This window comes from Pteropus alecto, unplaced genomic scaffold (genome assembly GCF_000325575.1).
Source record: "Pteropus alecto unplaced genomic scaffold, ASM32557v1 scaffold123, whole genome shotgun sequence".
Taxonomy (NCBI): domain Eukaryota; kingdom Metazoa; phylum Chordata; class Mammalia; order Chiroptera; family Pteropodidae; genus Pteropus; species Pteropus alecto.
The window spans coordinates 8,434,209-8,444,058 of NW_006433950.1; the positions used below are offsets into that span (position 1 = coordinate 8,434,209).

Sequence of the window (9,850 nt, forward strand, 5' to 3'; positions counted from 1 at the left end):
CTCTTGACTCATCACAACCTAGTTTTGTGGCACATTTACGACTTGCTCTAAGCATTTTCTGAGTCCATGCCTCCTGCCACCACTCAGGAGTGAGTTTTGTTCAGTTAAGAGGCGGGACTTCACTTCACGCCTCTCAGGCTTCCCAAGTGGTTCTGAGGTTTGGTGAGCAGGCCCAGCTTTGCCTGATACCATTGTTCATGACCCCGTAGCCTTGGATCTCATCCCCTCTCTGCCTTTTTCCTCCCAAACTAAAGCCCCTCTTCCTCTCGATCACTTGCCTGCCCGCTTTCTCATTTCAGTTGCCTCCCTGTGCGTCCTGCAGGTGGACCGTATGGTCTTGACTGGGGACCGTCGGACCTGCACACGGGATTCTAGATTGCGGTTCAGGCCCCAGGCATTCGTTCTGGCACCATCATTTCTTTTGTAAGTTTGGCAGCCGTACTTTTGTTCTCTGTAAAATGGGGGTGCCTCTTGACAATTCTGAAGCAGCACAGACCAGTCTTGTGGCACATTGCTCCATTCAGTGCGTTCGTGGTCAAGAGGGAGCCCGTGAAGGTGGTGCAGTCTGAGAGCTGGGCCGGCCTGGTTTCCTGTGTCTGTAATTGGAGAACTGGTCCATGCTGCCAGCTACAGTAAGACCCTGGGCCCTCACAGGATGAGATGCTTAGGTCACAGTAAGCCTCAGGGCGGATGACAATTCCTTCCTTGTAGATGGATGAAGGAATTATCTAGGAAGAAACCATTTAAATCAAAAGTCGCATCCTTCTCAAGAGCCTGAGACACTGGTAGCAAGAACGGCACCCCACCATTCAGAACCTCTCAGGCATCGGCCCAGGTCTCCGCCACCCCAAGCCGAGTCATGGCATTTCGTCTCCCTCCAGGCTGCTAGCTGGCCCAGGGGTTGCCGTGCCCTTGTTCCTCAGTCTCACTGTGGCCTGGGTTATTCAGAGAGTAAGAAGGGAGCCTGCCTCTGCTCACTAAGGGAGCTTTCCTCACCCTCACCACCCCCCACCCCCCAAAAATGCTGCTCCTTCTAACAGGGGGTCTGTCATGGGCTTTCTCCCTGGTGGGGAAAGAACTGGAAGACAGAGGACTTGGGTCCCAGCCCCCAGCTCTGCAATGCCTCAGCAAAGCCCCTGCCTCTCCCCTGGGGCTCCCTCCTAAGCAGGAAATGGTATGGGCTGAGACTTTCCCTCCCTGGAGTGTCCCAGGACACTGAGAAGGATACTGAGTGGGCGATGGAGGGATGCTAGGGGCTGGGGGAGGGGCAAAGAGACAGATTGTCTGGGAGTCCATCCCCACCTATATTTACGGCCTTTCTGCAAGTAAGTCTCCAGACATGCCCAAGGGCCCAGGAGGACAGGATATTTAATAGCTATTGGCTCCTTAAGGGCAGAAGAACCTGCAGAGCTATAGGCTAGTAGGCTAGTTGACTTGTCCACTTCAGTGGAGGACACTGGAGGTACCGGCCCAGACCCCTTTTCTCAGGTGTGCCCATCCCCCGGCTGCTGGGAGAGTTGGCTGCTAACTGCTCACAACTGGCCCCATCTCTGGAAAATTGCCCTCGGCAGAGCAGAACCTGCCTGGCCAGAGGTTATGCCCCACCCCAGGCCAGGCAGCAGTCAGGTGCGGCTGACCTGGAGCCTAACAGCCCAGCCCCTGCCCCGAGGCGGAGCTGGTAGTGGGCCGCAACCCACACTCCAAGCTCCCCTGCTGGAGCTAAGTTACAGCAAGGAGCCATTTCCCTGTTCAGACCTTCCCCAGCCCCCTCCTGCTCCTCATGAAGCTATTTTCAAAGAATCCTCACCTCAGGCTCTGCTTCCAGGAGATGACAACCCCCACAATGTCTTCCACACATGAGATACACCATATTTTTTTATAGATGTCTGCTCACTTGAGACTCCACAGATCTGGGTCTCCTCCAGGAGACAGGTGCCCAGCAGAAGACTGGTCTTAATGCCTTCGAATATCCTGAGAGATTCGTTAATAGAGGTGGGGGCAGGGAAACAGAGGTGGATCCCGAGGCAGCTGCACCCAGATCTCGCCAGCACCCTTTCTGAGCACCCCGCACAGCTGCCCCATTGCACAGAAGAGGAAACCGAGGTCTGGAGGGGGCTCCTGGCCCAGGGCAGAGCATGGCGAGCCAGAGTTTCAACGCAGGCCTCCCCACTGGGCTCTGCTTTCTGGAACATTGGTTTGTGTCCCCAGCAACACATGGGACTCAGGCTACTGGACCGGATGTGGAGGGACCAACCTCCACCCTGGCTTTGCTGCCCATACAAGCCCCCTGAACTCTCACTCATCCATCAAGCTCCTGGTCCAGTGCCACCTCCTCTGGGAAGCCTCCACCACGCAGGTGGACCAGGGGGGCAGCGCCCAAGAAGGCTTTTCCATCTGGATGTGTCACAGTGTCTCTGGGTCTCATTGTGGAGTCTGATGAATGTTCCACTGTGAGCATCATCGCTCCATCCTATTCAGAAAATTTGTCATCCAGACAGACAATGTGCAGTCTTACCTTTCTAGAACCTTCTGCCAGCCATTCCTTTTGTCAAACCTTGAGCCTGAGGGCCTTGTGTAAAGAACTTGCCTGAGGGTACCCTCGAAGCCAGAATTTAGGCCAGCCTCCAGCATCTTTATCACCCACAGGGGCATGTTCAGGAGGAGCAGGTGTCTCCTGCCTGAGGAGAGCACAGGAAGTAGAAAGCCGGAGCTAGGAAAGGCAGGCTGGTGGAGAGATTTGGGTCAGCCATCCTGACAGCAGCAGCATTTGGCAGATGCATCCTGTGTCCCCACCAGCCCTCACATGCCTCACATCCCGATCCTCCAGGGACATCCAACGAGGGCGCAGAACTGCATACTCTCAGGGTTTCCTCACGGAATGAGAGGGACGGACTCCCTGTAGCAGTGGGGGCTTCTCCGCTCTATTAAGCCCCATTTGACAGATGAGGAGGAAACACGCCTAGAAAATATAAATATCAAACCAAAGTTCACACAGAAGGACGGACCCAGGCCAGCCTGGCACCCAGACCCACACCCGCCCTGCCACTGGAGGTCAGAGATGACAGAGCCTAGTGCAGACCTCACTCTCTGCAGTGAGCTCTTTCCTGTTGTCACAAGGGACAGCTCACTCCCTGGAGCAAGGACACTTTCCCAGCACCCCTGGGGCCGACCCTTGGCCTCCAGGCCACAGAGCAGCTGACGGGTAGGGCGCTTGATGGTCCTGTCCCGCCAAGAACTCAGCTGCTGCTCTGAGGACTCGCACCAGGGACCCCAATGTGGCAGCCGCTCTCAGGCTCTTTAATAATTTAGAGAATGTATACTATTCAGCTGGCAGTTTCATCCCTGGATTCAGAAACACAATGCCTTGGGGATTGTCTCCAGTGGTGAGTGAAATTCCACTTGTCACAGTCACTGAGAACACAGGCCTATTCCTGGAAGGGGCTATGGTCTCTGGGTGTTTACAAACATCCTAGAAGGCCAGGAGTTCCAGTGGCCAGGTTCCTGAGCTGGGAGCCTGCAATTCTGTACAGATCAGCTGTCCAATGCCAAGGACCCCTGGCAAATGCCTTCCTCTCTGTCTCCTGCCTGCTCAGGGGTGACAGGGTTGCATGGATTGGTGTGTGTGACCCAGGGCCTTTTTCTGCTTACTGTTCAGTTGCATCCCCCCCACCCCAGCCTCATGTGGCATCAGCCCCTGGGAAAGACCCTTGCTCTAGCCTCCAGAGGGTCCTGGGAACCTATCCTGGGTGGCTTGCATTTTCTAAAACTTGACAGTTGCATTTTCCCCTCAAAAAGCATTCTTAAAAAAAAAAAAATCACACTTGAAAACAATTTGCAAAATGCAATAAGCCAGACATAAAAAGATAAATATTGTATGATTACACTTACATGAGGCACCTAGAATAGGCAAATTCATAGAAACAGAAAGTAGAATGTGGTTGCAAGGAACTAGAGGAGGGGGAGAGAGGAGTTATTATTTAATGGGGGCAAATTTTCTGTTTCGGGTGATGAGAAAAGTTCTAGAAATGGATGAGAAAAGTTCTAGTTCGGGTGATGGTTGCACAACTTTGTGAAGGTGTTTTATGCCACCGAATTGCACACTTACATGATAAATTTCATGTTATATATGTTTGACCGCAATTTTAAGAAGGGTTTAATGTAAAAAAATGCACAAGAAATGAATGTTCATTTGAGAACGAACATCGGAAAAGAGAGAAAATAATTTTAGTTACTCCAAAAGCCTCTCTCCTCCTATAAAAAAATATCCTGTGCAATTCTAATCCACGAAGACGGAAAAAGCCCTGCTCACTGACAGGCACAGCAAGGACCGAGCACCCAGTAGGCCCTCTCCCAATATGACACAGTGGTGAAAAAAGTCCTACCCCCACCCCAAGGTGACCACAGATGGTATTTGGGTATCTATTTTTCCATACTTTTCCCGATACAAATATATGATATAAATATACATATATGAATTTTATAAAAATAGGATCCATCTGAGCCTATTATTTGGAAGCCTCTTTTTTCCTCACTTGACAATATATTGTAAACATTCCATGTCATTTGCACGCTGCCCAGGACCGGATTCTGTCATGCGGATGTCCCGTCACTTAACTGGTGCCCGTTATTGAACATGTCACTTGTTCCCATGTGTTGCTGATCATTAAGCTACAAGTTTTGTCCTCGCATGTATATCTTTGGCTACTTGTGAGTGCATGTTTTAGGATAAATTCCTGGAATTTCTGAGTCCAAGAGTCCAGGCCTGTTTGGGATTTTTGCTTTGTCTTGCCAGACTGCGTACTAGAGCCACACATCATTCGTATCTGTTCCCATGCACAGCCACTGATGCTGCTTGAACTGAGTGAGAGGATTCCTGTCTGGCCCAAGTCAGCCATGGTGGCGGTTCAGGCCAGGGCGCCCAATGCGGGAGCGATTTGGAGGAACCAGGGGTCTCCCCTATATACATCTAAATCTCTGGAATCTACGGGTAGGTTAACTTACAAAGGAAAATGCTTGGCAGGTGTGATGACATTAAGAATCTTGAGCTGGGGAGATTTTCCTGGATTATCTGAGTGGGCCCACTGTCATCACAAGGTTCTTATTAGAGGGAGTCCAGAGGGCCAGAGTCAGAGAAGGAGATGTGATGATGGAAACAGAGGTCAGAGGGACGCAGGCCCATGAGGCAAGGAATGTGAGTGGCCTCTAGGAGCCGAAAAAGGCAGGAAAGGGATTCTCCCTTAGAACCTCCGGAAGGAACCAGCCCTCTCAATCCATTTTGGACTTCCAACCTCTAGAACTGTAGGATAATAAATCTGTATTGCTTTAAGCCACTAAGTTTGTAGTAATTTGTTACAGCAGCAATAAGAAACTAATACATTTCTCCTCTGCCACCAGGTCCTAAAGCCCCAGTGTCTGAGGGATGGTGGTCTCCCTCTGTACCAAGTAGCCTGATGACCTGAACATTACCCCCTCCCCTAACCAGATGTCCCCCCCGGCCACCAGGTCCTAAAGCCCCAGTGTCTGAGGGATGGTGGTCTCCCTCTGTACCAAGTAGCCTGATGACCTGAACATTACCCCCTCCCCTAACCAGATGTCCCCCCCGGTAGAGCACACCCAAGGTTCTGTGCATGGGGAAGAGATAAGGAGGGACCCTGGCCCAGTGCCCAGGGCTCAGCCTTGACCATACTGTGAAATTACCCTCAAGGATGTTGGAAACTGGACTCACTTAAGGTCACAGGATGTGAGGTGGTGCTATGACTGAACCCCAAGATCTAGCCTGGCAGACCACGGGTTCCCCACCCACTCTACTAAGCTCAGCCTCTCTTTCTGTGCCAGTCTGACTTGCCTTCCTGGGGAGAGGTAGTCATTCACATTTTAGAGTGAGTAAAACAGAACATCTAGTTCTGAGTTCTCGCCCACTTGTTGATGTGGTGCTACTCCAGAATAGTAGAGCTAAACTCTCACATCGAAAACCAGGGGTGGGTAGGTAGTTCCCATTCTCATTCACTCCAGAGCTCGCAGGGTCCCCCCAAACCCAAAGTGTCCTTATAGGCCTTCCCAAAACAAACTCAGTTCTTGCCCTCCACAGGGAGTTGCTTAGCCATGCCTGGCTCACGCGTGTGGCAATGATGGCCCCTACTCTTTAAAGATTCTCTGACAGATCCCGTGCCCCAAACTTTACCTGAGTCGTTCAAACGAATCTCCTCAATACCCAGTGAGTATTAACCTCCTATTTCACAGGTAAGAAAACCGAGCTCCCGGCGGGTTAACTCACATGCACAAGATCTGGAAGCAGCAGAGCGAGATTCCAACCAGGTAATCTGACTCCAGAGCCCAGAGCTGCCAAGGGTTGGCCTGTGGAAGCATTTCATTCAGTTTAAGCAGTCGATTTTTCAAAATCCAGAGATTGTGTAAAACAATCTGGATTTCTAGATTCTCTTGTAAAATCTTATTTGCCAACTGAAAGAACTCCCAATAGCCAAAGCAGGAACAATTTGAACAAGGAAATAAACTAATAGGAAATTATAATCCAAACCGTAAAATAAAATAAATATCCATAAATTCACATTGATATAAATAAATTATTGGATACATAAATAAATTATTGGAGAAGAGACAAATTTCCCATACAGAAGAATTCCAAGTAGTTTATGTAGATACCACATCCTCAAGGACGTGGAGCGTGGCTCCTCACTCCTCTCGAGTACAGTACAGAAAGAAGAGGAAAAAGCGTCACTTCGCAGTAGAGAAACCCGACAAACACTATGGCAGTCCGGTGATCGAGGTCAACATTAACAGCAATGTGTCATGTTGATAGTATGTACCCTTGATATGATGTGATAAGAACAGCATTTTATCTCTGGGGTTTTCTTCCCCCAAACCCATAACCCCAGTATAACCATGAGAAAAACATCAGATAAATCCCAACTGAGGGACATTCTATAAAATCTCTGACCAGCACTCAGAGCTGTCAAGGTCATCGAAAACAAGGAAAGTCTGAGAAACAGTCACAGCTCAGAGACGCCTAAGGAGACATGATGATTAAATGTAATGTGGGATCCTGGGTGGGATCCTAGATGGGACCCTGGAGCAGGAAAAGGACAGTAGAGAACAACTAAGGCAATCTGCGTAGAGTGTGGACATTAGTTAATAAGGATGGATCAGTGTTGATTCATCAGTGGTGACAGATGCACCATGCTGACGCAGGATTATTACACAGTGCCTGCAGTTGCCTTCGAAAGCTCACTGCCCTCTCTTGGGCCACCGGCTCCTCTGCCAGAGAGGTCCCCGGTTCCCCCTGGCATTGGGAGGAGAAGGAGCCACCTCCCTGGCCTCTGCCCCACTAGACATAGCAAGGCGCAGGGGGCAGAGGCCAGAAAGCTGGATATGAAGTTTGTCTCTGCCCAGATTTACTCTGGCTATGTCCAAGTTCCCTTCCCTCCCAGTGCCAGGAAAAACAATAACCCTGTCTCCCTGGGGCCCTGGTCAGCCCTCAAGGACCCTCTTAGGGTGCTGGTGCCTGCTCAAGCAGCCCAGCTGTTGCTTCTGGTGTCAACTGCTAGTGGCAAGGCCCCCAAAGCCTGTTGTCTGCAGGACTGAGTGAGTTGCCTGGAATCATTTGCCTACTGAGAGGCGGGGGTGGCACAGGTTGGTGAGGGAGAAGCATCCCTGCTTTCACAGACACCTAGTAGTGTCAGGGGAGAGGGATACAGTGCCCCAATGGAGCTCCTTTGGCTGTGAGGGTCTTGGAACATGTGAGGGTCTGGCCAGAGATCCCTTGGAACATGTGAGGGTCTGGCCAGAGATCCCTCTTCCTGTGCTAAGGGAAGAATTAGTGATGTCCTCCCTGAGTGAGCAGCCATCAGCAGTCACTGGGGGTCCGTTGGAAGCAAGGACTAGCCGATTTAGAGGTCCTGCCCCGGCTGCACCCCTTCCCCGCATTTCCATTTCCCTGTACCCCAGAGGGCGTTGAAGGGATCTTTCCTCACTGCTCATCCAGTTCCGGCTTGGGCACCTAGAAATGGGGAGAGGAAACAGAATGGGCAGTAAGGGTCCAACCAGAGTAGGAGAGCAGGAAGGAGGCGAGGAATGCTCAGTGTGGGAGGGGCCAGGGTGGCCGAGGAAGCCTGCGAGACGATGGGCACGTGTGGCTGAGAGCCCGAGCTTCAGGCTGAGCTGCTGCTCCCAGCTCAGGAGCCCCTGTGCCAGCTGGGTGCGGGCGGGTGGGCACGGGCAGGGCTGCCTGCCAGATACACACAGAGTGCCCTTTGATGAGGTGGCAGCTGTCAGCCTAGAGCACCCTCTGCTCCCTGTGGCCCTGACTGCTCCCTTCGACAATGCCTTTGCCGAGCACTGGGCTAGGAAAACTGAGATGCACAATTGGGAACGCTCACTCAAGGGGAAAAGGGGGCAACTCTGCTGAGTTGGAGCAGGGAGGGATCCCAGCTGATTGGTCTGAGAATTGGGCCCTGGGCCTCAGTTTCCCCTTTTACTGTGCATATAGTACCCCTCTCATTGCCAATGGCCACTGTCAGGATTCTCCCCAGGACCCTCAGGAGAAAGATCAAGGCAGCTCCACCTCTTGGGAAAAAAAGGCTGGAAAGCCTCCTCAACCCCCAAAGATGACTTGCTTTGGGGATTTTGAGATCTGGGTCTCTGGGGAAGCCCACCTGCCACTGCTTCCTCCTATTTAATCACCTTGGGCCTCCTGGCACATCACACTCTGCAGACAAAAGAGTCTATTCTCCTGGGAACCTGCCCCCACAGATTTCCTAGGAGCCTGGAGTTCTCTGCCCCTCAGGGCCCCCCGTGAGTCTCAGCTGCTGCCGGCCAGCCTCGGAGAACCAGCTCTGCGTTACCTCCCCAGCACTGCCCTGGTCCCTGGCACCTTGGCCTAGGTGTTCATTCATCACTCCCTGGCAGTAGCAGCCGTTTACCCAGTTCGGCTTTGCCTAGGAAGGGCCCCCAGGGAGCAGGGATGGGCGGTATGTGATGGGTGGCAGAACAGAGTGGTCAGACCGCCGGTTCTGACTTCTGGCAGCTGAGGGATCTCAGAGCCTCAGTCTCTGTTAAATGTATCATGAGAACGGCAAGGCCCGCCTAGCAGGGGTTGGGAGGATTAGGGCACACGTGTATGGGCCCACTGCCCGTGTATGGGGTGTTTGGACACCATGTCAGATGTGGAACAACCAAAGAAATAGCGGGTGTTTAATCTGGGGAAAGGAAGACTCCGCCTGCGAACGCCTGTCTTCCAGTTTCTGAGGGCTGGCCCCTGGCACAAGGACACCTGGCTGTGTGGGTGGCCCTTGGGCCTGGGGCGGGGGTTACCAAGAGGCAGGATCCTCCCTAAAAGCCAGTCTAGCTCCAACTGTCAGGGTGACCCGACAGTGAGCCAGGCTGCTGTCGGGTTGTTGGGAGCTTCCCATTCCTGGGGGGCGGGGCTGGGAGGGAGCACAGAGCAGGCTGAGGAGCCATGGGCTGCCTGTGGGTTGCTCGGGGTCTCTGGGCTTTCAGTTGGGGGAGTGGGAATGGTTTCTAGCAGCCCTGCTCAGCTGATGTGCAATCGCCTTCAGACACAAGGACTGGGAGCCCGGCCAGACCACAGGGCAGGCGCCCAGCACCCAGGGCTGGGCAACGTGGGGAGTGAGGGAGAGCACACAGGAGATGGTGCTATTAGAGGTGGCTCTAGAAGGTTGGGGAAGGAGTGGAGACCGAGCTTCCCAGCCTTGCTGGGCCGACAGAAAAATGCCGGGGTCTGGGGTCCTCGCCTTTAACGCGGCCCCCGCGGAGGAGACGGGAGGGGGAGGGGCCGCGCCGGCAGGCGCATGCGCGGCGCGGGCTGGAGCGGCCG

General features: G+C 52.8%; 1 long non-coding RNA gene across 1 annotated transcript; it reads right to left on the minus strand.

The window, feature by feature from the left end:
* Positions 1–6: 6 nt before the first annotated feature.
* LOC107195450 lies at positions 7–5,353 on the minus strand. Its single transcript, XR_001516584.2, has 3 exons — positions 3,080–5,353; positions 1,808–2,959; positions 7–728 (listed from the first exon to the last, which is right to left on the minus strand). It is a non-coding gene; the product is annotated as an uncharacterized LOC107195450 (long non-coding RNA).
* Positions 5,354–9,850: the final 4,497 nt, after the last annotated feature.